At 36.7% G+C, this 27,742-nt stretch overlaps 1 protein-coding gene and 1 pseudogene across 3 annotated transcripts in view; one reads left to right on the top strand and one right to left on the bottom strand.

Moving 5' to 3' along the window:
• NEK7 (NIMA related kinase 7) overlaps nucleotides 1–27,742 on the top strand; it is a 165,750-nt gene that overhangs the window by 25,964 nt on the left and 112,044 nt on the right. Inside the window, exon 1 of one of the 3 annotated variants that reach the window (XM_063709790.1) lies at nucleotides 26,635–26,731. The exons of the other annotated variants lie outside the window; for them this stretch is intronic. The gene's annotated coding sequence lies outside the window, so the exon portion shown is untranslated. Of the gene's footprint in view, nucleotides 1–26,634; nucleotides 26,732–27,742 lie in introns of those variants that run through there. 3 annotated transcript variants of the gene reach the window in all.
• LOC101137411 (proline-rich protein 13-like) lies at nucleotides 14,762–15,192 on the bottom strand (annotated as a pseudogene).

Below are 27,742 nucleotides of genomic sequence, written 5' to 3'. Positions count from 1 at the left end.
GGTTTGAATGAGACCTCATGGAAGCATAGGGATTTGTGCTTGGCTTTGAGAGGAGGCCATTGTGGTAGGTGAAATTATAATAGGATTTCTGAAACTCAAAAATGGGCCAGTTTGGCAGAAATAAGTGGGGCATGAGGTTCTGATTCATTCTCTTTATAGCTGCCAAAATGGTGGTATTCGTGAAATGAAAAATCAACCCTATAACTCCCATCTGGAAAACCCGTCTTTAGAGGTTACATTGGTAGCCTGAAACTTCAGATTTTTCTTGATTTTTCATGTGGCGATGTCTCTGGAAGATGTTTCGGAATACTACTACTTCACTAGGCCATGAGCTCTTTAATGGAACCATTCTGAGTACCTGCCTGGTTCAAAGAAAGAGTTTAGTAAATTTCCGTTAAATAGATAGGGGCCTGTAATTCCAGGCTAAGGAATTTATTGTAAAGATTGTGAAGAATCATCAGAAATGTTTTTTAAAAAAGAATGATACAGTGAAAGACACAATGAAGGAGGTATTCTAGGATGATTTAATTGCAGCCAATAAGCATGCTGAGCCTCTAAATATTATACTTTGAAATGTTTCTGACTTATAGTAAATAAACATTTTAGTTAATAATGTCCTAAACATGTGTGTTAGTCAGTTGATACAACAAATGTTCAAATTTCTGCTGCTTTTTTTTTGGACTCTAAATTAGCATTTAGAGGCAGCTTTTTACCAATGTTTTTTAAGTTTATCAAGATGAAACAGGGTTAAGCAGGCATTATATTTTCATTCATTCAGCAAATATTTGCGTGCCTGCTATGTGCCTATGGTGTTCTGAGCACTGGAAACACAGTGGTGATAAATATAGCATGTGACTCTAGGAGACATTTTTAATGGTCTAATGTCATTCATAATTCTGAAGTGGTTCAAGAAACAGGTGAAGAAAATGTAAAAACAATTTTTTTTCTTTGCTTTATTCCGTTTTATCCTAACAAATATTGTAAGTGGATATCTTGGAATGTAGGTGCCTACCCTGGGCTTACTTGAACATTATGTATGTTGGTGGTATCTGGTCCATTTAATAGTTGGATGTTTACTTAACAAGAGCTTTCTTTAAAATGATTTTATTATGAGATTTGTACATGCCAGATTTTAGAATTTTTGAAGAATGTTTTGTTATTACTGCTGTATAGTGTGAAAATAGTAATTTTTCACACCATATTAGGTACCCTCGTAGTATGCAAGGATTTGACTTTATTCACTGGGCAATTTTCACAAATGACAAACACATTATAAATAAATGTATGGAATGTTTCACCTATTCAGACACAAGAATCCTTTATAACAATTGGTTTATGACTCAGTGCGATTTTTCTTGAAGGAGTAGATTTACAGTTCTAAATATTATCTCTTCAGTTGATTAGCTTAACTTCCTGTCAATCTGTTTGACAGACAAATTTTACATGGCTATTGTTGGAAAATGTAGAATATATTTTTAATTTTAAATAGTCAAACTGCTTACATATTCATATAACTGTTTCATTTTTCTAGATCAAAGATCTAGGGGATTTATGACTGATGTTTGATTTAATAATTCTTAAATGAAATTGATTTGTGTTTAAGGCATGTTTACCAACATCAAAACACACATGCACACAATGCAACAACCATGGCAACAACAGTAACAGCAAGATTACCCTTACTTCCATTAATGAAATCACAATATATATATTTTTAAGATGGGATCTTGCTGTGTTGCCCAGGCTGGAGTGCAGTGGTGCCATCATGACTCACTGCAGCTTCGAACTCCAGGGCTAAAGTGGTCCTCTTGCTTCGGCCTCCCAAGTAGCTGGGACCAAAGTTGCACACCACTATGCCTGGCTAATTGAAATTTATTTATTTATTTATTTATTTATTTATTTATTTATTTAGTTAGTTAGTTAGTTAGTAGAGACAAGGTCTCGCTATGTTGCCCAGGCTGCTGTTGCACTTCTGGCTTCAAGTCGTTTTCTTCCCTTGGGATCCCCAACAAAATATTTTTGACCAAAATAGAAAGATAGTGGTGATTTTGGGAGTCTTGTGGCAAGACAGTTTTGAAAGGACTAGGAAAATTTACAGTAAAAACAGTGTCTTACTGTTGTTTTTAGTATACAAGCAAGCATCAAATATAGACACTGGACACATTATTATAGATATCTGCTTTTCCTTTCTGAGGCACTTCTTTTACATAGTAGTCCATGCTCTCTATTTTTTTTTTTTTTTTTTTGGTCAGAAGAGAGGCTTTTTGCTTAGTGATTCTGTGTTTGAACTTTGTTCTTCATAAATAGTGTCCATCAGTTGAGATAAGCCAGATTTTCTGGCAGATATTTGCGTTTTTAAAGAAGTGTTTTCAATGATTGGCGTCTTCTTTTGTGTGTTGTCCAAATTTGTGAAATTGCGTAAGAAATATATATATTTTTAACTTTATATTCCTCTAGCAGGGAGCAAGTGAATTATCTCATGTCTAAAAATGCCTCAGTAGAGCTTTATTGGTAGATCTATGAAAGTCTTACTCTGACTTGTAGAACTAGATATCTGAGTTACAGTGTTCTAATATTTTAAAAATTAGAAATTTGTAAGAAACACCTTATTTTGACATATTGAAAGTTGCCAGCCACCTCTGACCATCCATGAAATGTAAGCTTTATAATGAGTGTGAGGACCAAACAGTACCTCCCATCTATAGGTAGTGCTGCCTGGAATGTCCTCTCTGCCCCATTTTCTCTTCTCTCGATTTTATTAAAATTGGGGCAAGGAGTGCTGAGTACCAGGATGGCAAGGAGTACTGAGAACTATGATTTTATTAAAATTGACAGAAGAGGAGATGGGGCAGAGAAGGCATTATTTGTTCAGTTTGATTGGTGATTGGTTGCTGGTTGTCTTCCAGATTAGTTGTCATTTTTATTTCAGTTTCATCAGGCTGTACCAGTAGGCACATTCTGAACTATTAAAAGTGAAAATGAAAATCTATAAATCATCTTTTTTTGCTAAAACTCATACACATAGTCTTGGATCTAGAAGATAATCTTATCTCGAAGGAGCTGTGCTGCAGCCCTTAACTAGCTGGAAGATTTATGTTAGCAGATCACCTTTCTAATGGTCATATTACTTAACTTATGGCAAATATGTTTAGAACAGTAAAATGATCAACAGAAATTATTTTTACTTGTGAAAGGATGTATTTGAAATTATTTCTTTAGCTACTGAAATATTTCTGCTTACTTATTTTCTGTTTAGCAATGAATTCAAGTGATGTTAAGGCATATCGGTTGTATGTGATGTATGGCAAAATATAATATTGAAACCATTAAATATTTAGATTTATTAAACTTCCCTTTACCTTTAGAATTTCCTTTAAAAGTTTCAAAGGCCAGGATATTGTGTAAAGAGCAAAAGAGCAAGTTTTTGTTTTGTTTTGTTTTGTATTGTTATTTGCCAGTTATCATACAGGCTGGCAAGGAATGCTGAGACCTACTTTGCAGTTCTTTGACCTACTGGATTGCCTACATAACTAGCTACAGAAGTAGCTCAAAGATATAGGATGGCTGGTGCATTTGTTGTTTGGCAGGCTTGGTAAGGATGTACAAGGATGTTTGGGCCCCATGACAGACAGTCTTTCCCGACAGTCCATCCTTTGCCCATACACATTCTTGGTTGAACTCAAATTTTCATATGAGTGTACCACCCCATCAGTAATTCAGATTAGATATGCTGTCAGGTGCTGAGGAAAAATTCATCCAGTTTATCTCATACAACACTTGATGAGGACAATTATCAACAGAGTGAGGCCAACCTGCAGTATTCACCTCAACCATGTACCCTAGGATTCTGGACTCAAAAAATTGAGTAAAGTCCCAGAGAGTACTAGTAGATATTATTTCAGATAATCATTTAGCTCCCTTCCTTATGGGAAGTATGGATTGTTCCATCTGAGCAGTGGTATTAATTCATACATATCTTGGTCAGCCAGCATGTAGTTTAGGCCAGTATGTTATGCATTATGACTTGTGCAAAGGAGTTTTAAGCTGACATGCTGATTTTCCAGAGTTTGCACAGCCCCATTGACTGTGGTAACTAAAGTTAAGGATAGATTTCTGACCATTTGCTCTATGGCATGAATTCCACTGTCAGGGAAAAGTGCTTGCACTGCTATGTGGAACGAGAAGCCTGCATGTCCTCTGGGTAGTTTAGCCTAGATGAGGCACATGTTGTCTTCAATACCTAAACAGTCCAATTATGTGCCAGGCTTCCCTTTTGGTAGGTGGGGGCTGCAGGGTAAGTAATTTTTCCTTTATTGTCTCAGGGCAGTCAGCATTGCTCCTGAGAATTTGACTCCGATGGCTAGTCCCTATATCTCATCAGAATTAATGAACCACCCCTGGGCCCTCATGTGAGTCAGCATCTCTTCCAAAGCCATTGCCAAGGGAGAAAGGCTTGTTCCACATCTCAGCATTGATGCAAACAGCGGGAGAATTCAGATACTCCCATGGCTGCTCAGAAAATCTGTTTTGGAACAGATTTTCTGGTACCCAAGGGATTGAGAAAGAGACAGTAGCAATATCCAAGATGGCATACCAGGTGTCATTAGTTTGTGCAGTTGATTCAGTCATGGTCACAATGTCTGGAACACCCAGAGCAACAGGGACAACAACTGAATTCAGTTGGTGAGAATCCACTGTAGGCTGCCAGCTCTCGTTAGTATCTAAAAGAACCATACAAGTTTGGATTGCCCACCTTGACCTTTCTTCCTGAAGTCTTCCCCGTGGGTAGAAAGACTTTGGCTGCATCTCTGGTCCCTTTATCTTTAAAGGATAGCAAATTAGGGTACAAAGGTACAAGGTTATGTAATGGAGGCAATGAAGGAGTAATTTATTCTAAGGTTGCCACTCAGCTTCTTAGTTCCTCTAGTAGAGGGGGATTGATTTCCTTGGAGGAATCTGGCTCTATAGAGGCACTTCTGGTTTTAATCAGACTGCTTTGCTTTCAACCAGCTACCTGCTTCAGGGCTCCCATAGCTCAATTTCTGGTGCCAATTTTTTGGGTGCTGATCCCATCTGTGTTTGCTTAGGGAATCCTTGTTTTAATAGTCATAGTGACATTGCCTTTTGGCTTTCCAAAAAGTCATTGTCTATCTCAGCACACTGCTCGCTCTACCTTTTTTTGTTGTTGTTTTGTTTAGGTGAGAACCTGGATTTCATAGAGAATGCAAGGGGTAACACAGTTTTAGAGGAAATGACTAAGTAAGCTGATTGGCTTACCACAACTTCATAGGTGATAAAAGTAGATAAGACTTAGTGATGAAAGCAAGACAGTTTTTTAAAGCACAGCAAACAGCAGGAGTATCAGCATAGTAGTACCAGTTTTCTTGCCTATAAGTTCAGTGGAGAGAAGTGATGGCCCTTCATGGTGGTTATGCTTGCATGAGTTGTGTGGCAGCTGAGGAGCCCAGAACTAAGGGCTCAGTACTTTTTGTAGCAGCTAGCAGGGAAGCCTGACACCATTGGCAGGGAGTAAGCAGTTGTACTGAAGTCCCTGTAGTTACTTTGACCCGTGCCACTAGCTACATAGAAAGGGCTCAGGGACAGAAGATACTTAGACCTTGTAGTTGTGTCTGCTTCTTGAGGCTGTGCTGCAAACACTTGGCTCTCCTGATATATTATTATCAATATGAAACACCTAAAACATTATAAGAACAGGTATTTTTCAAATAATGTGCGTGAAATAGTATAGTAATACTATATTTGAGTTCTGCTTTCAGAGTTAATCAAACACTTGTATAATTTATGTCGCGAAGTCATCCTGACTACTTGGTGAAGTAGGCCAGGAAAGTTGATCATCTCCATTTTGCAGAAAAGAAAACTGATGCGCAGAGAGGGTAAGTGGCACATGGCAGATTATATGTGAAAGTTGTGCAACCAGGCATTGAACCTCATCTGTTTTCTTTTACTATCCTAAATCAAGTATGCTTGAATGAGTAGAAAGTGATGATTTGTAGGTTATGGATAATATTTACATATCTGAATATTTCAATAAAATTGTTACACTCTTGAAACTTCAAAATCCTAAGTTAACAGTTTGCCTAGGAAATACATTGGTGTTAAAATTTAGTTCAGTTTATGTGTGGCATGTTACGTATTTTGAATATAAATCTGAATTAAGATTTTACTGGTATTAGTGTCATATAGGAAAAGAAAGTGGAAAAGAATGCTATTTGAAAGGATTTTTTAAAAACTTTGTTATTTTTGTTTAATTTTCATGTCGTAAGTCCCTGGTTGTATGAACTGACATCTTACAATTAGATAAGTTATATTTAAAGCACAATTGAGAGAAAAAGTTCATATTTATTTGCATCTTTCGAGTTAAAAGAACTAAAGATTCGTTCTAACTCTGAGTGGTATGAACAGTAAGCAGTAGGATACTACTAAGTAGAAGATCATAGTAGTCAGGCTAGTGTTAGGTCAGACTTTCCATTATTAATCCTTCTTTTGGTATTTATAACTTTTGGTTGAAAATTCTAAGGAACAATTTGTATACAGATTTTCGGCCTGGGTTGAACAAATATGTCATGACCCACTTACAGGCCTCATTAAACATTTGGATTAACGTTAAGGGCTTTTAAGATGAAGGCAAATTTTATGTTTTAGAATATGTTTTCAAAGTATTTGTTCTTTTGGGACAAACAGCTTAAAGTTATTTTATTCATTCCTCTGGGGCTGCTTTCTTTTTAGTATTAAACTCAGAATAGCTACCAAGCTCAAGTGATAAACTTTAAAAACCTATAAATTGTAATCATTATGAATCAAAACAGCATTTAATCGCAAGAAGCTGTTGGATGTGAATAAAGAATTTGTGTATTAATTGATTAAAAAGTTAAACTTATCTCCAGGTTTCAATGATATTTTTAAAAAGAGAGGAGGGTCATTATTTTGTGGCTACTTAATTATTTAATTTGTATTGCCATATAGGCAAATGTTAAGATTGCAACATCTTGAATAATTCTTTCCTATACTTTGAGTAATTTTATTTTGAAAAATGCTTGCATTTTATTTGAAACACATGAAACAGAAGTATTTTAATGAAAATATTACTGCAACATTAAGTTTTCTGTTCTTGAAGATGTATAAAAAATACCCCATTTTATCTCCCTAACACTATCAGAGTTGCCATCAAAATCCACTGTGAAAACTTATCATTTAGTACATATTAAAGCATTCATCTGGGAACATGTTGTCAGTTTTCAGTCAGTTGCAACAAACAACAGACTTTTAGAGACTCCTCTAAATTTCAGCATGCCTCCGTCTTCTTAAATCTATACCCCTGATATTTTCTCACACAACAAGTAAACCAACCTAAACTGGCAGAGAGGTGGAATTTTTATGCCAGTATTTTTCTTTAATGCTTTTGGATGACTTAAGCTTTAATAAAATGAATATTTATTAAGAGTTATACTGTTTTATGGACTTCTAGAATAAAAATACAGTTTTACTAAATAAAATTGAACAGAATTAATCAGATATTATAGAGAAGACATGCTTCTCTGTGTATTTAGAGGATACTCTCTAAAGTCCCTTGTAACTCTGAATTTTAAAATCTGTGACTCATTCTGGTCCTAGATCATTTTTTTGCATTCTTATAAATTCAAATGTATCTGTAATTAAGTAATTGTTAATGGAATTACAAATTGAGAAATTTAGTAACTTTTCCTAGGAATGGTTTGTTTCTTTTTTATTTCTACCATTATTAGGAGAGTGGCCCTGGAAGAGAAGGATGATAATTTTTTTTATTTCCAACAAATGGAATTTGTTATAATCTTCTTAGAATCTTGGCTTTTCTAGACTAGTAGAAGGATTTTGCTATGCTTCCTATTAGATAAACAGTAAAGAGGTGGTCATGAGTTTTATATAGTATTTTGTTTAGTGCATTTGCTTTTATTTCATACTTTGATGTATTCATATCATTTATATATTTTTTAGAGTGTTTTGAAACAAGTAGTAACATCAACACTTAAGTTTACAAAATATTTTTTTTCTAACTCAGTAGATCAAACAGGGAAACTAACACATCAAGGGGTCCTAGGCCTTTAATCCCGCTGGGTCCTGGCAGAAGTGAAATGCTCTTTTCACTATGTGGCTATTACAAACTGTGCTGTCCTGAACATTTTTGTATGTCTTTGTGCACATGTTAGAGTTTTTCTGGAGTATATACTAGGAGAAGAATTGGTGGGTTGTAGGGATGTTGTCCTTCAAATATTTCTGCCTGTAGTATATGTGAGTTCCAGCTGTTCCATATCCTTGTTTTATTTTGACAGAATTTAATTTTTTTAGCCCATCTGATAAGTATGAAGTGGTATCCTGTTGTTTAATTTGCATCTCCCTGATTTGTGATGAGATTGAGAATATTTTCATATGCTGTTCTACAAATTACTTGTTAATGTCTTTTGCCAGTTAAAAAAAATTAGGTTGACTTTCGCGTATTGATTTTTTTCATAAATCCTAGATATTAATTCTAAGTTGTATGCATTGTACAATATTCTTTTTATTGATCTGTGACTTTTCTTTGTACTTTTTAAATTACCTCTCTTGATGAACAGATATTTCTAATTTTAATGTAATTGAATTTGTTAGTCGTTTTTTTATAGTTTGTAATACTTGTCCTGAAGTGTATTTTTCTTTACCTAGATGTTGTGAAGAAATACTTGTCTATTTTCTTCAAAAAGTTGTAAAGTTCTGCTTTTCATATTTAGTTCTTTAATCTGCTCTGTATAGTACAAGGTGGTAATCCTTTGTTTCTGTGTGTGTACGTGTGTATGTATTTATTGATTCAAAATAATTGATAACCAGCTATCCTGTACCATTGATCGAATAGTCTATACTTCATCCACTTGCTTGTAATGCCACTTGTCTTAAAGATTTTTCCTGCATAGTAGTTCCAATGTTCTCCCTGTCTTTTCCTGCTTCAATTGCCCTTTCAATAAGCTTGGATCTCTATTTAGGAAAGGCCCTTTACCTTGGTAAGGGTTTTCAAAAATTTATTGGCTATTTCTGGCCCCCTTTTTTCATATCTTAGAATTAATTTTTTATATGTACAAATACACATACATACTTTTTTCAGGAAGTTGTTCATTTTATCTTATGTTTTCAGATTTACTGATGTAAAAATTTTTTTTTATATTCTTCCTTTCTTCCCCCCACATTTCTTATTTGGCTGGATTTGTAGTTACGCTGCTCTGTAATTTTTTATTTATTTTTGCTTTCTCCCTTTTTTTTAATTGATCAGTCTCACCATAGATTTGTCTATTTTTGTTAATTTTTTTTTAAAGAACCAGCTTTTGGTTTTGTTGAATCTGTCTTTGTTTTCTATTTTCTCTATTTCTGCTGTTTGCTTTTTAATTTATTGCTGTGATGTGGAAATTGATTAGATATGGGTGAGATAGGGTTGAATGAAAGATTACTCCAAGGTTTCTTTGGTAGGGACCAGGTAGATAGATGGTGGTATTTACCAGCTGAAGTGGAAATAGTTGGAGGCAATTTGAGGGGAAGAGGTGTAGTACTTCTCAGCAAATGCAAAAGAACTGAAATCATAATAAACAGTCTCTTAGATCACAGTCTAGTCAAATTAGAATTCAAGATTAAGAAACACACTCAAAACCACAACTACATGGAAATTGAACAGCCTGCTCCTGAATGACTCCTGGGTAAATAATGAAATTAAGGCAGAAATAAAGAAGTCCTTTGAAACTAATGAGAACAGAGACAACATGTGAGAATCTCTGGGACTCAGCTAAAGCAGTGTTAAGAATGAAATTTATAGCAATAAGTGCCCACATCAAAAAGCTAGAAAGATCTCAAATTGACAACCTAACATCACAACTAAGAGAACTAGATAACCAAGAGCAAACAAACCCCAAAGCTAGCAGAAGACAAGAAATAACCAAGATCAGAGCAGACCTGAAGAAGACAGACATGAAAAACTCTTCAAAAAATCAATGAATTCAGGAGCGGTTTTTTTTTTTTTAACTAATAAAATAGACTGGTAGCTAAACTAATAAAGAAGAAAACAGAAGAATCAAATAGACACAATCACAAATAATAAGGGGAATATCACCACTGACTCCACAGAAATACAAACAACCATCAGAGAATACTGTAAACACCTCTATGCACATAAACTAGAAAATCTAGAAGAAATGGGTAAGTTGCTGGATGCACACACCCTCCCAAGACTGAACCAGGAAGCAGTTAATCCCTAAATAGACCAATAACGAGTTCTGAAATTGAGACAGTAATATAAATAGCCTACTAACCAAAAAAAGCCCAGGACCAGACAAATATACAGCTGAAATCTATGGGAGGTACAAAAAGGAGCTGGTACCATTTCTACTGAAACTATTCCAAACAATTGAAAAGGAGGGACTCTTCCCTAACTTATTTTACGAGGCCAGCATCATCCTGATACCAAAACCTGGCATAAATAAAACAAAAAAAGAAAACTTCAGGCCAGTATGCCCGATGAACATCAATGCAAAAATCCTCAGTGAAATACTGGCAAACCAAATACAGCAGCACATCAAAAAGCTTATCCACCATGATCAAGTTGGCTTCATCCCTGGGATGCAAGATTGGTTCAACATATGCAAATCAATAAATGTAACCTATAACATAAACAGAACTAAATGATTATCTTAACAGATGCAGAAAAGGCCTTTGATAAAATTCAGTATCCCTTCATGTTAAAAACTCTCAATCAACTAGGTATTGAAGGAACATACCTCAAAATAAGAGCCATATATGACAAATCCATATATGACAAAAAAGCCATATATGACAGCCAATATCATATTGAATGGGCAAAAGCTGAAGCATCCCCCTGGAAAACTGGCACAAGGCAAGGAAGCCCTCTCTCACCACTCCTATTCAACATAGTATTGGAAGTTCTGGCCAGGGCAATCAGGCAAGAGAAGGAAATAAAATGTGTTCAAATAGGAAGAGAGGAAGTCAAATTATCTTTGTTTGCAGATGACATGATTTTATATCTAGAAAACCCCATAGTCTCAGCCCAAAAGCTTCTTAAGCTGATAAGCAACTTCAGCAAAGTCTCAGAATACAAAATCACTTTTGGATACTGAGTTTTATGAACTTTATTGGAAATCCGGATGGAGATGTTTAGGAGAGAGGTTGAACTTGAGATGAAGACTCTATTTTTTATTTTTAAGTTAAATTTAATTTTTTTTTGTCTTCTGGAATTTCTAGCTTTTTGCATTTTCTTTTTCTTTTTTTAAGTTCGGGGCACATGGCAGGTTTCTTATATAGGTAAACTTGTTTCATGGGGGTTTGTTGTATACATTATTTTGTCACCTGGGTATTAAGCCTAGTACCCATTAGTTATTTTTTCTGATTCTCTCCCTCCTCCCACCCTTCACCCTCCAATAGGCCCCAGCGTCTGTTGTTTCCCTCTATGTGTCTGTTGTTTCCCTCTATGTGTCCAGTGTTCTCATCATTTAGGTCCCACTTATAGGGGAGAACAGGTGGTATTTGGTTTTCTGTTCCTGAATCAGTTTTCTAAGGTCAATGGCCTCCAACTCCATCCATATTCCCACAAAGGACATAATCTCCTTCTTTTTTATGACTGCATGGTATTCCATGGTGTATATTTACCACATTTTCTTTATCCAGTCTACCAATAATGGCCATTTAGGTTGATTCTATGTCTTTGCTGTTGTGAATAGTGCTGCAGTGAACATACAGGTGCATGTGTCTTTATGATAGAACAATTTATATTCCTTTGGGTATATAACCAGTAATGGGATTGCTGGGTTGAATGGTATTTTTGTTTTTAGGTTTGAAGAATTGCCACACTGTTTTCCACAGTCGTTGAACTAATTTACACTTCCACCAACAGTGTATAAGTGTTCCTTTTTCTCCACAACCTTGCCAGCACCTGTTATTTTTTGACTTTTTAATAATAGCCTTTTGACTTTTTAATAGTAGCTACTTTGACTGGTGTGAGATGAAGATATTGATATTTGATATTGACAGTGGAGAGTAGTTGGAAGAAGGCGGAAGACAAAAGGAGTTTTTTTTCTGAAGGTTTAGTGGGAATCTTTTCTGGCTTGTCACCATCTGTATTTCTATTTTATTAAAAAAATTCTGAATTGCTAGGGCACTTGGGCATATATTTACAATAACTGACATGTAAGTACCTTTCAGTAGACTAAAAAAAAACAGGGAGTTGTCACCTTCCCCTAGGGCCTAGCACAGGTGAAACATTTTAAATGCATTTGTGGAATCAACCCTTGACTCTCCACAAGAGTATACATACTGTTTTCTCATGTACACATGATTTAAAAGGAATGTATTATGGATGCTCATTCTAGAGGATTCTAGAAAATACCCATTTAACCATATATCCCCCATTGCCTTGAACTGTTTAATGTAAATAGAGAGCAAAGATTGACTTTTTAAATCAAATTTTAATTTGTCTTTGAAATTTAACCTGAATATAGGCCAGGCGTGGTGGCTCATGCCTGTGATCTCAGCACTTTGGGAGGCCGAGGTGGCCGGATCACCTGAGGTCAGGTGTTCGAGACCAGCCTGGCCAACATGGTGAAACCCCATCTCCACTACAACAAAATACAAAAATTAGCCAGGTGTGGTGGTGCACATCTGTAATCCCAGCTACTTGGGAGGCTGAGGCAGGAGAATTGCTTGAACCTGGGAGGCAGAAGTTGCAGTGAGCTGAGATTGCGCCACTGCACTCCAGCCTTGGTGAGTGAGACTCCATCTCTAAAAGAAATTTAACCCGAATATGCACTACTATTTTAAATGTATTATGATTTATATTAATTATAATTTAATAAATAGAAGACATTTATTAATCTGTATTTAAGGAAGATAAGTAATTTTCTTCCAATGGTCTGAGATATTTCTTTTAATAAAAGGTTATCTATAAATATATCTTCTGTTGTTCCTGCTACCAGAAGACATTTTTCTTTGCAGATTTTGGTCTTAGTATGATGATTAAGATAAAGTTAATAATTTATTAATTGAAAGTGAGTCAGACTCTTATCCATTACTATATTCTAGGAAAATTGGAAAGTTTAATGTTATTAATTCTGAAGCTAAGCTTAATGCTTCTGAGAAGCTCAAAGGGCATTATTGCTTATAGACCCATGTCTACAAAGCTGTATTTAAGTCAGGAAAGGGTTATCACAAACTTATTTAGTGCAGCAACCAAGTAAAAGATGCACGAGAACAGAGTTCTCAGGTGACTTCTTGATGTTTCTGTAAATTATCTGTCTGGCTTTGGAATAAGCACTTATTTGTGGAAAATGTATTATTTACAGTTTGGAGTAAATGTTCATAGAAAAGTTACCCAGTTTGATGCTTTGTCGAGAGCTGGATTTAAGTTTAAATCTTGGTTCCCCACTTGCTAGCTGTGTGACGTATCTGTTAGGAATGGATTTAGCTTTAAGTAATAACAGTGGCAAAACTACAAAGGGGTTTATTTTTCTCACATAATGAGAAATCTTTTTCAGTGACAGTAATTATAGTAATGTTCAGCGATGCCAGGGCTGGAATCTCTGTGATTCTTTGAACTTTTTCTCATAAAAAAACCTGGCTGCTTTAGCTTGAGGCATCATATCCACATGGTGGGTTGGGAGAAAGGAGGGAAGGGCAAAGGCAGCTTTTATCAGGACAAGATAATTTTGCTTATGTCTTTGGCCAAGTCCAGGTTATGTGGTTAAGTCCAGCTGAAAGACTGGCTGGCAGATGAGTAATTAGCTTTTTAGTGTCTGAGGTAGAGGCATGCAAGCAAGAGTTTGGGAATGGACGTGGGGTTGGTCAGTCTACAGAGTCTGCCACAGTGACCATGAGTGCCACTGGTAACCTGAATAAGCCTCACTTTTCTCTTGGGTATAGTAATAGAACCACTGGGGGTGGGACTTGGACTTTTTGTGTACCACTGAATCTCTAGCATCTAACACAAGGCCTGGCAGATGTATTTGTTTGGTGAATTAATACATGAAGATTATTATGAGAATTATATGAGGTATATAAGGTACTTGGCCCGGTACTTGGCACATAGTATTATATAAATGGTATCTACTTTATTGTTCAAGCTATGTAGAAATATAAATTTCTGTAATGTAATTATATTTGTTTTATTAGTCATTTACTGTATAATATTGAAGTTTCATTAGTTTCTTGACAGTTAACATTTCTAATAAAGAATAGTGTTTGACTGGTGTGGTCTTTGCCTACTATGTAGATATAGTGACAAAGATAGAGAAAGAATTAATGTATGTGAATACCAATATGATAAGATACTGTGAAGTTTCTTAATAAAGCACTTTTCTTTGAAAATGTGGATTGGATATAATTGCTTTTTTAAGAAATTTTTTATCGAAGTGCAACAAACAAATAGTACATTACATATTTAAGTGTACAGTTCAGCAATTTTTTTCAAACTTGTTTTCAACATTTAGTTTATCATCTTCAAAAAATAGCTCCCCTGCTTAACTCATTAGCTATATGATCTATCCAAGCAGCAAGAAGATGGTCATGCCATGGCAATCCTCTTCCCATTTTCCCTAGCCACTCAGGGCTGAACAGCAGGGTTAGGCTCAGGTGGGGGTAGGGGTGGGGAGCACAAGGGCTACTTTACCCTGGTACAATATGGCATCTGAAGCTCGATGGGAGAACAGAACTGGTGAGACTTGAGGGAAAGGTCCAGGGCCTGTATTCAGTCAGAGTCACTGATGGAAGAGGAGGAGGAATGCTTGCCATGCTCGTGGTGCTTGTGCATCTTTTTATGAGCTTTCTTCATTTTCATCTGCATCTTCTTGTCCTCTATCACTCCTAGTCCAAACATGCCAGGAGCCAAGGGATTCACAGGAGGCATCCAGGGGCAGGTGGTGGGTATGGAGGAGGGTAGAGACCCGAGGATTGGCATCCTGGATACCCTGGCTGTGGCACAGGATGAGGGGGCCCACCTGGGGGGAAAGCTGGATTGCCCTGGGAGAGGAAGAAAGGGGCCTTGGGGAAAGGGTGGATTGATAGGTGGTGGGTGGGCAGGATTGGAACCTCCAGGGTACCCTATGGTGGGGGGATATGGATTTGGCCCTGGCTGGCCTGCATTGGGATTCCACATGTTTAGGTGTGTCCTCCAGCCTTTCCACCACCGCCTGGGCTTGATGCATTCTCCTCAGCTCAATACATTTTTAGAAGGGAACCCCCCATGTGACCACACACTAGGTGAAAATGTAGGGCATTACGAGCACTGTGGAAGCTTTCCTTGGGCCTCCTTCCCTTGATCCTGGTTACTAGTCCGGTGGCCAAGAGGTGATAAATACTGATGGGGCCTGTGTATCCTATGAGGTAGAAGCGTCTGTATTGTCTTCAGGTGAAGGGGGAGTGGGCCTCTTCTGCAGGCCCAGAGAGTTTAAGGTGATCTGGGGTTTCAAGATTTTCAAGCCTGTTGACCCACATGTCCCTATGTAAAGTCTCAGTCTTGGTTCTTCCCAGACAGGATCCTGTGCTTGGAATAGCAGATTTGCCAGGATTGAGTATTCAATGTTAGGTATTCAGGGTTTTTTGGCAATTTGTTGCCCTGATAATTAAATCCTTGGCCTGATTCTCAGCTCTTTCTGCTTTCTAACTGTGAGGAAGATGAGAATCTCTTTCCATTCTCCACAGAGGCTTTTTAACCTTTCACATGTCACCTCAAATTATTCTCAGTTTTTAATTCCCTCTCCCCACAATTCGTCGGTAGCCCCCAGCAAAAGCTGATTCTGTAGTCCTTATAATTACTACTTCCTGTCAGCCTTTCAGATGCCTGAGATATTTCACCTCCCAATAAATTTCCTTCAGTTGGTATCCTGTCCCACTTCGTGGTTGGTGAAAGTTTTAATAATTGCACTACTGCTTATGCGGAGGGCTATCCATACTTCCACCTACCATCAGTAATGGGACTCCTCATTGCCAACCAGTGATGGAGCTGCAAATTCCCATGTTTGAGTCTGCTTTCTGGTCCACTTTAGTAGCAGCTGTCATTTAGCTGAATTCTCCAGGAAAGATTCAGAGATGGAGATCTGCATATATGGTGTTTATTGTATAATGCTTTTGGGAAGAGCACCATGAAGGAAGCAAGACTGGATAGAAGAACCTGAACTGCAATATGGTTGCAGTAGAGGTTGCAGCCAGTCCCCTGGGGGCATTCTGCAGCTAGAACAGCCCTTCAGGAAGTGGTGTAGACCTTTGTTCAGTCACCTTGACCAGTCATTGGATGCAGCTGCTTAGAGAGAGACACAGGTGTGAGCCATCACTCCCTGCAGCTTGGGGAATGAATGCCTTAGTCCTGGAGGGTGATCTGCACAGCACACCATAGTATCCACTGCAGAAGCTTAGATACTGATTTTCAGATTTTCTTTGTTTTCTAGTGCACACATTTAATTAATTAGTTAATTGTGTGGTTTAACTCCTCTCTCTATACTATACTTTTTTTTATATATTGCTTTTTCTGTTTGCTGCTGGAATTGTTTTTATCCCCTTTTAGTACTATTCGTTTTTGCTTTATATATTCTGGCTACGTTATTCAAATGTGGGATTGTTACGTCTTGCTGACGTGTATCTATTATTTTTATGAAATATTCCTCTTTATTTCTAATTCTTTTAGTCTTAAAAGCTACTTTGTCTAATATAAATAAAGTTACACCAGACTTCTTTTGGCCAGTGTCCACATAGTGTTTCTTTTTCATCTTTCAAAAAATGTTTTTATGTTCTGATATGTAAGACATGTCTTACAAGCAACTTAGAATTAAAAAAAAAGTTAGTTGGATAATTTTTGTTTTTCAATTCGAGCTTTTTGTTCATTCAGTGTCATACTAATATATTTAGATTTAAATCTGTCATCTTATTTGTTTTCTATTGTTCCAACTGCTCTTTGTCCTATTTTGCCTCCTTTCTTGCTCTCCTTTAAGATTACTTAAATTTTTTGCTACCTCTTGCCCCATTACCCTGCTCTTTGTGCATTCATTCATTCTATTGGTGAACACTCTAGAGATTTCAATGCATCTTTGACCTATTAAAACCAATATTTAATTAGGACTTTTATTGTTTTGTGGACAGTGCATTTTTTTCTTTTATAGATTTCAGATTTCTGAGAAATTCTCTATTTTCGTCTAATTTATAGAGCATATTAATCATAATTATCTTAGTTTCTGATTATTCTAAAATCTGGTTCGTATATGGGCCGATTTCTGTTGTCCTCCTCCTTATTTTGGTTTCCATATCCAATTTCTTGGCCAGCTTGCTTTTTTTTCTAATTGTATACCCGATATGTGTATGAAAACTTGTTGAGGCTTTAAATGGTACCACCATCTCCAGAGATGATTCAATATTTTTTATTATGAGCATATCCGCTTTAAGTGCAGGCTGGTCTGTCTTCAGAGGTCTTGACTGAATGACGAGGGTGTTTACACAGACCTCTGCTCTTTGTTGCTTTCTTTTCTTTCTTTCTTTCTTTTTCTTTTTTTTTTTGGAGATGGGGTCTTGCTCTGTTGCCCAAGCTGGAGTGCAGTGGCATGATCTTGGCTAACTGCAACCTCTGCCACCTGGCTTCAAGTGATTCTCCTGCCTTAGCCTCCTGAGTAGCTGGGACTACAGGCATGTGCTACCAAACCCGGCTAATTTTTGTATTTTTAGTAGAGATGGGGTTTCACCATATTGGCCAGGCTGGTCTCAAACTCCTGACCTCAGATGATCTGCCTGCCTCGGCCTCCCAAAGTGTTGGGATTACAGGCATGAGCCACTGTGCCAGGCCCTTTGGTGCTTTCTATACTCCAGTTTTGTCTCCCTAGCACTGAGTCTGCCAGAATCTTGGCTTTGCTTTTTATCCTGTTAGCAATGCTTTTGCTTTGGTTTCTTGGATTATTTGAGAGATTACAGACTTAATGGGTGCCCTCTCTGTGGAGATTATGTGTTTATTCATGTTGGCTTGTTGAGATTTATAGGATTTTAGGTAGAGAGTGATTTTTGTGGTACATAATGTGTGGAGTATATTTTCATTGTATATAATTGCTTAATTTCTACTTTTGTTTTTTTAAGTGGAAGAGGGTGCTGTTTTTGTGTGTTGTGTTGACGAGGGGATAACAGAAGCATAAATTAATGAGTCCCACCAGAATTTACTCCATAGGTCATATCTAAATTTATACAATGGTTGGCCACAAAGTATTTCAGTTTTATTTTAGGATACACTGAATGGGTCTGTATTCTGTGCTGTCTCTTAGAATTGTTTTATTAGTTTCATTTGAAAAGCCAGGAGTATATAGTGGTTTTTTTTAACATATAAAATGTTATGTACTGTGCCTGTTTTTGTAAATAAAGTATTATTGGCACATAGTCACATATGTCCCTTTATATATTTTTATGGCTGCTTTGCCATTAGAGTTGAACAGTTGGAACAGAGAGCATTTGATGCCTGTGAAGCTTAGAATACTTACTGTCTGACCCTTTACCGAAAGGTTGCTAATTCCTGCTTTAGATAGCAAACTAAAGTGATTCAGTTCTTTTTATAGAATCCATCATTAATATTCTAAGGAATTGGCTGTAGCTGAAGGAATATATCTTCTCTCTCCTTTTCTTTTGTCCTTATATAATTTTTATGCTCTTCTGCTCCCATTTTCTTCTCTTTCCGGAGCCTCACCCTGTTGATAGTCTTTTAGGAAAATCCAGGTGATACCAAGACACACTTGGAGTTTTTGCACCAGAGATTTGTAAGTATAGAGGAGGAGGCATGTCTTCCGACATAGTGACCATACACAAGAAACACTTGAAGGTCACAGTCAAGCTTTATTTAAAAATATAGCATATATCGAGATTGGTTTGAGAATTGGGGAACCCTTTGTTCAGCAAAGGCTTTTAATAAACTGTGTGGCAATCACAAAGAGCACTGTAGTTTGGATTTAGCACCAAGCTAAAGTTTCATATCTTAGGACAGTTTATTACAATCAATTCATCTCAGGGCATCTAGTCTGCTGACTCTTTTTGGCTTTACCTAAAAAGTCAGAGGTACTTCAGCCACGTCTATTTCCAAACCAGAAATAACTCAGACGTAGCCTCAGCAGCACTAGAGATCCACATTAGTTACACTGGCTTAGGATTTAAATGTTCACAGGCATCTATCATCATATTAATGTTTCAGTGCTGTTGTAGCTGTCATCAGGAATATTAAAAAAAAAAAATGTGACCCAGCCTTTCTTCACAAGGAGGATTGGAGAGGGCTGGTTTGGCGCTTTCCTCACTTTAGCAATCCCCTGTCAATCATTGAGTAACTTGCCCAAAATCCTGTGTGGAAACTCATTACTGTTAAAGGTGTTATTTTTGGTTGGAAGCAAATGATTGTAGCACCTCTAATGCTGTATGCAGAGCCTCTCAGGCAGGTGGTGTTCCACATCCGTGTTCTCCCTTCCAGTTCACTGGTGAGTGTTACCAGAAATCACAGTGGCTATGCTGGTGCTGCTTTTCCCAGAATCTCCCTGTATTAGTCTGTTCTGAAAAAGAAGTCTAATGGAATCACAGTTTCACGTGGCTGGGGAGGCCTCACAATTCATGGTGGAAGGTGAAAGACATGTTTTACATGGCAGCAGATGAGAGAATGAGAGCCAAGCGAAAAGGGAAACCCTTTATAAAACCATCAGATTTTGTGAAACTTATTCACTACCATGAGAGCAACATGGGGGAATCTGCCCCCATGATTCAGTTATTTCCCACTGGGTCCCTCGCACACCACATGGGAATTATGGGAGCTATAATTCAGGATGAGATTTGGGTGGGGACACAGCCAAACCATATAACTCTCCCTTATCCCAAATGACTCTAGGGTCAGGGATGGGAAGGCTGGAGAAAAAAATGGAAACAATAATACATTGGGAAAACACCTTTCTACCACTTCTTTTTTTTCAGGCTAGAATTGACATATTTGAATTACAAATGCTTTTGGAGTAAAATAAAATACTATGACGTTTTCATGAGTTCTCACATGGCATTTATAACCATCCTTCCCTGCTGCCAGTAATTTCTAAAGTCTGTTAATCTTTGTGATTGGGATGTATTTATATAAAATTGAAGGGGGTGAAATAGATGATATGTCACAAGCCTTTAGATGGAGTGTCACATTAGTTACAGTTAATATTGGCTTAGGGCTGCATTTCTCAAGCCTGGTGCTTGAAACTGTCTTCCTGGAGCATCAGTTCCACTGAAGATTTTTTTAAAGAAAAATTTTTTGTATAATGAAGAGGAACATAAAAACAACTCATCTTTAAAAGAAAAAGTAGATTTTGAATGAATTTCTTACTTACGTGGACTTGCTTCTTGTTGCACCCCCAGGTACAGGAATAGACTTTATCTTCATTGCTCATGGAAAAGTTTGAGAAGCAATACATTAAGACAAACACACAAGAACTCTGTTACTTTAATGTCTAGGAGAAGTAGAGATTTCTGTCTGTGGGGACATTGGTATCTATTCCAGAGAAGGGAAGCTGATTCTGTTGTGACTCAGACAATCTTACTGAATTTTGGAGAATAAAGCCCCTTTTCATCCAGTGAGGACTGTGAGAAGTAACATCATGTGTTTGAAAACACTTCCTAGTCAGTAAAAACAGGAGCAGTCATGACAGAAATAAGAAAACTAACAAAAGAATGAACCTCACCCCCACATCTAAAGCAGGGGCTGCTAATAAAGAGAGCTCAGAAAAAGACCCATTGGTTTGACCTGTGGCCTAGAAAGTGACAGAGGTTGAATTCTTTTTTTTTTTTTTGGTTTCCTTCCTTCCTTCCTTCCTGTTTTCTTTTGTAAAATATTTTTTCATAGATCCTTTTCGGGAAAGTAGTAGTCTTTGTATTTTGAGGATACAATGGAAAACTTTAGAGATGAGAGCGGCCAGTTGCAGGGGCTCATGCCCATATCCCAGCACTTTGGGAGCCTGATGTGGAAGGATGACTTGAGGCCAGGATTTGAGACTGGCCTGGGCAGCATAGCGAGATCCTGTCTCTACAAAAAAATTTCTTAAAAATTAGCTGGGCATGTTGGCATGTGCCTGTGAGCCCAGCTACCCGGGAGGCTGGAGCGGGAGGATCTCTGGAGCCCAGGAGTTAGAGGCTGCAGTGAGCCATGATTGCACCACTGCACTTCAGCCCATGCGACAGAGTAAGAGTCTGATACAAAATAATAATACAAAAATGAAAAATAAATATGAGAGCAAGTCATAACACTTATTTTTTGCTGTGCTGTAATGTTGTTACAGTACCTAAAATGGCATATATTGAGATGCTTGATTTCTTTTTGTTTTTAAAGTTTAATAGGTTAGATCTGTATTTGTTATTTTAAACATGAAACTCAGGGCCCGGCGCAGTGGCTCACACCTGTAATCCCAGCACTTTGGGAGGCCGAGGCAGGCGGATCACGAGGTCGGGAGATGGAGACCATCCTGGCTAACACGGTGAAACCCTCTCTCTACTAAAAATACAAAAAATTAGCCGGGCGAGGTGGTGGGCGCCTGTAGTCCCAGCTACTCGGGAGGCTGAGGCAGGAGAATGGCATGAACCCAGGGGGCGGAGCCTGCAGTGAGCCGAGATTGCGCCACTGCACTCCAGCCTGGGAGACAGCGAGACTCCATCTCAAAAAAAAAAAAAAGAAACTCAGGTATTTCATTTACAGATATTGGCTGAAATAACTATTCCAAACATTGCAATTTGAGGAATAAAACACATTTCATATAGATTTGTAACTAATGTGTGACTTGAGATCTGTTTTTTAAAAAAAAGGAATGGGGAGATATTCAAGAGACATCCGCGTGTGCCTGGGAGGGATGTTTGTGCTCCCTCCCAATTTTCGTTCTTCTTTTAAAATGTAACATATAATAACAACAATATTAACAACAACTAAAATGCCCCAGGAATAGTCCAGGCCCCTGCTACTGATGCTGTTCCCCTTCCCCCCTTCCTTCTTCTCCTACTTCACTAAGTAATCATTCAGTGTCTGTGAATAAAAACCCCATTGCTTATTTTTGTTTGGATCCAATTTATACTCAGAAAGGCACTGAGCATGAGCTGCTTCTTTCATGTTCTTTGCCTGAGTCTAAAACAGCTTTATTAGTGGGGCCAAAAACAGCGGCAGTTTTGGCAGGCATTGCCAAGTGCGCATCACTTTCAATGATACATCTGGATGCAAAGAACTAAACTGAAAATAGAGTGAACCTCCACTCCTATTAAATGAAAATACTGTGCCAGTCTCAAACCTAACTGTGCATGATAATCATCTCTGTACCTTTCTATTTATTTCGAAATACAGAAATTTAGGTCCTACTTGAGACTTATCTAATCATAATCAGGGGTGGAGGTGTTGAGTGGCCCAGGCAGTTATATTTAAAACAGAAAAAGCTCCATGGGTGATTCTGATAGCCAAGCAGGGGTGTGAACTACTTGTTCATAGTATGCACTCAGGATTACTTGGCCCAAAATAATTAGGTTTATATAACTGTATTTGCTCTGGGAGGAACAGATTTAATGTGTAATTAATAAATGAAAAGTATTTACTCATGACATACACTGCACACACATTTTTTTTTTTTTTTTGCTTTCTCATACACATCCTAAGGTACAGTCTCAGATTTGAGTTAATCCTTTTGCCTATTTAATAATGGTATGTGGAGTCTATTTCTTATTAGGTTCGCAAAGCTACAGAGTAAGAGCGAATAAAAAGATAAGTAAAAAGGCAGCTTACTGTAGCTTTTTTTCCCTTTAAAGTCAGTTTAGAAAATTTTTTTTAATGTTAGGAATATGAAACAAGTTTTTAGAAAGAGGAAAGTACCACTTCTCTTCCATTGTGTTGCAGTGGGTTTAGGCGGAAAGAGGAGGGAAAGAAGAAAGTAAAATTTTAAGGATTTAGTAAGGATGATATATTATGTATTTTCTTATTTCATCAGTATGGGATTTGGGGTTTGCTTAAACAAACAAAAGTAGTACCTTGTGTAATATTTTTGAAGACATCATGTTTTTGTGTTTTTGAGTTCTATTAATATGGTCTACTGGCTTTTGCAGTTTAAGTTAGAAAAAAACTGTAACTTTAGTTTCAGAATTAAGTGTCAGAATTAAGTAATAAGGCAGAATCAAAATATTAGGTAACAGAGACTTTGAATTAAGTACATTCATTAGGGAGTGAGTTACAGTAATAACCACAACACTGATTTCAATAAAAATCAGTTAATATGGGAAGTGATTGGCTGATATGTGCTCATTTCGTTTTTGGGTCAGTGGTCCCTTGATTAAAGATTCTGTTTTATGTGCTAGAAGCCTTTGTATTTAGAACTGTTAACGTATCAATATGTAGTAAGGAAGAAGATAAAATTGAACCAGCAGGTGTCAGCAAGAACCAAAATAAAAAATATTAATCCTGATTATCTCAACCTTTATTACTTTTTAGTGATGCTGCAGTGTAAAACAACTTTAAAATGATATTTTAGTGACACATGCCTGCATTCTAAAGTAGAATCTTTCTTTGTCAGTATATTGCCCTATTGGGAAATAATCAGATATTTTAGAGAATATGTCTGAAATACGGCAACAGCTCCAAAAAGATTTAAAAAAAAAGACAAGTGCTGTGAACTTTTTCTCATTTTAGTGCCTTGAAAAATTTTTTTACATAAATTATCCTATATCCAAAAGCTTATATTTAACAGTTTTAATATTTCTATGGTTATATGTTATGCATTTTTCAGTATTCCATTCCTATTGATTAGTTAATAACCATAGGCATTTTATAGAAATAAGAGTAGGAATTCATAAACAACTGTCCTCATAGTGGGCTTAATTTTCTGATGAAAATATGGCATTTATGTGCTTTCAGCATACAATTTAAGATTTCATTTTAAGTCCATTCTAATTCAGTGAATAGTCAGGGGAAGGTAATGTCTGCTTTTCCAAAGGATTGAAAGGTTCATTACATTTCTCAATTTGTCACAATTTTTATTAAAATCCTATTACTTGTTTCTTCTTTATCACTTGATGAATTGACGAAAATACAAATTCAGTAGGCAAATATGATATCCAGTATTTTTGATAATCTTATTAGAGTAGTAAGCAATAAAATAATGAGTGACAGGAACATCGCCGAGACCACAAAGAAGGTATGTGATAACTCAGCCAGTCTGAAATACTTTCATTCTCTGTTTTAGTTCTTGTTATACCAAATAAAGGCCTGCTATTTTACATTTATCCTTAACTTATTAAATCTAATACTACCCAGAAATTTGATTCCTAGGTATTTACCAGAGTGTAGAGTGTATTGAAAACTTACGTATGGACTGGTATGCAAATATTTATAATGGCTTTATTCATAATTATCCTGAACTGGAAACAATGCAGACCCCCCTCAGTTGGAGAATGAATATTGAGATATGTCCATTCAATGGAGTAGTACTCAGCCATAAAAATGAACAAACTGTGTAACCTTGATGAATCTGAAATGCACCATGCTAAGTGAAAGAAGTCACATTCAAAAGGCTTCATTTATATGATATCCTAGAAAAGATAAAACTATAGGGACAGAATACAGATTAGTAGTTGTCAAGGATTGGAGGAGGGTTTGACACTGAAAGGACACAGGGGACTTGTATGGGCTGATGGAACTGTTCTATATTTTGATTCTAGTGGTTGATTTCATTACTGAGTTTCTCAAACTTCTAGAAATTGTACATTAAAATGGCAATTTAATTGTATATAAGTTATACCTTAATTTAAAAAGTTCTAAAAATAAATGTTAAAAAGGGACATAGACTGAAAAATAAAAATGAAATAAAGATAATGTTAATATAGTTTTTCTTTTCCCAGACATCCTAATAGAACCCTTAGAACACTTTAACTTCATTTATCTCTCTATTTATGTGTTGGTTGTCATGTATTTCAATTTTAGATACATTTCTAACATGGCAATCACTTTTATCTGTGGTTTCATGTAGATGTTTAATTAAATTTGCCCTGTTGCCATGCTCTTCATTTAACATTTCTTCCTATATCTTTAGCCTTCTATCTGAGGTCATTTTGATTCTGCCTATTCTCTTTGCTATTTTGTGTTCATGTAGTCTTACTTGCTTGAGTGCCTGGCTATTTTTCATGATGTATTGGATATAGTATGTGCAAAATTGTTTGTACAAATAATCTGGAGCGTAAGATGTTATCTTCCTTCAGATAATTTTTACTTTTTGTCTAGGTAGCTGGGGGCAGTAGCTATCAGAAATCACTTTAATTTTAGGGTCTGAATAAATGTATGAAGTATAATGTGTTTTGTTTGTTTATTTTGGGACAGGGTCTTGCCCTGTCACCCAATGTGAAATGCAGTGATACGACTGGTGCTGCAACCTTGACCTCCCAAGCTCATGCAGTACTCCCACCTCAGCCTCCTGAGGAGCTGGGACCACAGGCACCTGCCACCACGCCCAGTTTATTATTTTTATTTTTTGTAGAGACTGTGTCTCCCTATGTTGCCCAGGTTGGTAATGCATTTATTAATTAGCTTGATTGAGCTATTGCACAATGTGTGCATATTTCAGAATATGTTTGTATGAGAAATATATTCAGCTTTTGTCAATTAAGATAATTTTAGTATTTGAGATAATTTGATCCCATGAGAAGGCTTGTTTATGATGTTTAAGGCTTTTGAAGTCCTTAGCCAAATCATGGGGATGTTCACTGTAGTCCCTTTTTGAACTCTAGACTACAATTTCTGTTTCTGTGTTTCCAAGAGACTGTAAGAAATGCCATATAGCCTCTTAGCATCTCAACTGCATTTCCACAGTTTGCATAACAGTCAGTGGAAAAAACATGCTTAGATGTTGGGTTCGCTTTTCTTGGCTTCCTTCAGCCCTCAGATACTCTGGACCGCTAATATGTCTCTATTTTATTAGCTCTATGATGCATTAAAGCATATATGTGTATATATACACACATACACATGCACATATGTATATATGCACACATATATGTATACACACATATGTAATATACACATATATGACACATATGTATGTGTATATATGTATACTTTTTTTTTTTGGTAAAACTGTCCTCAGAAGGAGCGCTTGTCTGAACTATTTTGCCACTATGAAAGCAAAGACTGCCTATACTCTTTTTCATACCCATACACACATACAAATGTGCTTTTCTTAAAAACAGTGTTAAGACAATTTGTACATTTTATTATACAAAGTGATGTTTTTTATTTAATAGATTACAAATTCTTATTAGGATAATTCAGCAAATATTTATTTACTATATGTTTATCCCTGTTCCAAGCACTGTAGGGATAAAGTGATACATAAAGGGATTTCTTAACCTTATTTGGCTTATATTTTGGCAAGGTAGATAGCTTCAACAAATAACTATGCAATTAACTAAATGTAATTTTGATAATGATAAGAATAATATCCTTTGAGTACGTATAACATGGAAATTTGTTTTTGAGTCTTAGTTTTTCATTTCACATTATATTTCATACATTTTAAAATATCACTAAAACATTTAATTTTGCTTTCTTTTACTTTCTCTCTCTCTTTTTTTTAATAGCAAAGATGGAGTCTCGCTATGTTGCCCAGGCTGGTCCTGAATTCCTAGGCTCAAGCGATCCTCCTGCCTTGGCCTTCCAAAGTGCCTGGGATTACAGGTATGAGCTACCAGGCTGGGTCTAATATTTATTTATATATTTATTTATTTATTTGGAGATGGAGTCTCTCTCTGTCACCCAGGTTGGAGTGCAGGGGCGTGATCTCGACTTACTGCAACTTCTGCCTCCTGGGTTCAAGCAATTCTCATGCATCAGCCTCCCTAATAGCTGGGACTTCCTGGCTATTTTTTGTACTTTAGTAGAGACGGGGTTTCACCATGTTGCCCAGGCTGCTCTTAAACTTCTGAGCTTAGGCAGTCCGCCTGCCTGGGCCTCCCAAGGTGCTAGGATTACAGGTGTGAACACTGCGTCTGGCCTATTTTTATTTTTTTAGGGACAGGGTCCTACTTTGTCACTTAGGCTGGAGTGCAGTGGTGTTATCATAGCTTACCGTTAACTTTAAACTCCTGGGCTCAAGTGATCCTCCTGCCTCACCTCCTGAGTAGCTAGGATTATAGGCACATGCCACCATGCCCAGCTGTTTTGTGTATGTGATGGGGTCTTGCTATGTTGCTTAGGCAGGTCTTGAACTCCTGGCCCCCCAAGTTTTCCTCCCTTGGGCTCCTGAAGTGCTGAGATTGCAGGAGTAAGTCACTGAACCTGTCCTAAAAATTTTAATAAATATTTTCAATCTAGTGTTCTATTTTATGTATTTGCTGTAATTTATTTGGCCATTCTCATATTGTTAGACTTATACTTTGTTTCCAGTTTTTAAAAACGATAAATGCTTTTTTAATATGTACCTTCTTATATGTAATCCCAAATTTAGTCACTGATTAATTTTTTTAGAAGAGAATTTTGGGAGTAAGAGTACTGAGTAAAAGTATATGAAAAAATCTTGATATTTATTATCATTTTTTCTAGAAAGGTTATATACCTATGTAAGCATTATATATACTTCGTATAATATTTATTATTTTGATAGGCTATCAACTGTATTATATGTCATTGTCCCTTCAATTTGTATTTGTTTATTAGTGATATTCAACATGCTTTATGGTTATTTCCAAT

This window comes from Gorilla gorilla, chromosome 1, assembly GCF_029281585.2.
Source record: "Gorilla gorilla gorilla isolate KB3781 chromosome 1, NHGRI_mGorGor1-v2.1_pri, whole genome shotgun sequence".
NCBI classification, from domain to species: Eukaryota; Metazoa; Chordata; class Mammalia; order Primates; family Hominidae; genus Gorilla; species Gorilla gorilla.
The sequence above is the reverse complement of the archived record's forward strand: the minus strand, read 5'-3'. Positions and strand labels throughout refer to the sequence as shown.